Source organism: Fukomys damarensis, unplaced genomic scaffold (assembly GCF_012274545.1).
Source record: "Fukomys damarensis isolate Sample0158 unplaced genomic scaffold, DMR_v1.0_HiC HiC_scaffold_37, whole genome shotgun sequence".
Taxonomy (NCBI): Eukaryota; Metazoa; Chordata; class Mammalia; order Rodentia; family Bathyergidae; genus Fukomys; species Fukomys damarensis.
In genome coordinates this window covers 4211803-4212925 of record NW_022900949.1, presented here as the reverse complement: position 1 = coordinate 4212925, position 1123 = coordinate 4211803, and the positions used below count along the sequence as shown (strand labels likewise).

Below are 1123 nucleotides of genomic sequence, written 5' to 3'. Positions count from 1 at the left end.
CCTCCTTTAGGCACCTCTGAGGCCCTTGGGCTTTGGACCCCTTGCTGTGCTAACCTGGGTCCAATCTTCCGTCTCTCCATCTCTTCTCGAACTTGTTTTCCCTCCTGATTGTTTTGTATCTGTGATTCTGGACCTCTTGACTTCGGTCCCGTGTTAGTGAGAACGCGCAGAGCAGCGTTGACCCCGCCTTGCTTACCCTGTAGGCCCTTCCCCTCCCTCTCCGCCTCTCCGTCTGTGTCCTCTGCTCCCTCCATGCGTTGACCTCTTGGTTTTGTGGCCTCAGCCAGTTGTCCATTCCTGTGGAACCTGCCCCTGGGACTCAGTTCCCCTTTGTGTTCTGGTGTCTTCTAAGTCACACCCCCGCGGGGAGCCGCTCCGTCTTCCACCCTGAGTGGCATTTTGTTAACCCGCCTGCTTCTGATGCACGCCCTCCCCCACAGCTGCCCAAGGTGCCTGGTCTCCCTACAAGCCACTCGCTGAGCCTTCCGTGACTGCAGCCCCCGGGGTTGGCATCTTGGTTCTGCGGTGCTCTGTGGTGCTGCGGTTCTGAGAGTGTCGCTACCTGGACTGCACCACCGCGTGTGCTGTCCTTCCAAGTGCACGTGACTGTCTCTCCCCTGGGCACTTTCCGGGGTGTCCTGCGCCTGCCCCACACCAGGCGGTGTCGGGAAGGCGAATGAATTTCCTTACCTGGGCTGAGATTTACAGCGTGAGGCCTGGGGTGGTGCTGCAGGAGATGCCGGTGCTCAGGCCAGGTGCTTGGGAGTGTTCGGTTAAGTTTATTCTACACCGGTGAGCGTTAGGGTTTTTGTTTTATATTTTGTTTTTGGTACTGGGGACCAAACCCCAGGCCTTGTTCGTGCTAGGTAAGCACCGCCACAGATGCCAGCATTCCGCTACACAGCCTTTTAGCAGGTCCCAGGCCCCACCTTTCTTCTTTCATCTGCTTGTTTCCTTCTTTGCAGTGCTTAGGTGGAGCCTAGGACCTCATACTTTTTTTCTTTTTTTTTTTTGAGATAGGGTCTTACTGTGTAGTTGAGATTGACCTGGAACTCACTGCGTATCCCAGGTTGGTCTCGAACCCAGGTTGGCGATCCTCCTGCCTCAGCCTCCCAAGTGCTGG

At 56.2% G+C, this 1123-nt stretch overlaps 1 protein-coding gene across 1 annotated transcript in view; it reads left to right on the top strand.

Annotated features, from left to right (window-relative positions):
• The window catches only part of Ddx11 (DEAD/H-box helicase 11), a 21429-nt gene that overhangs the window by 4972 nt on the left and 15334 nt on the right, over positions 1 to 1123 (top strand). The gene's annotated exons all lie outside the window — the stretch shown is intronic.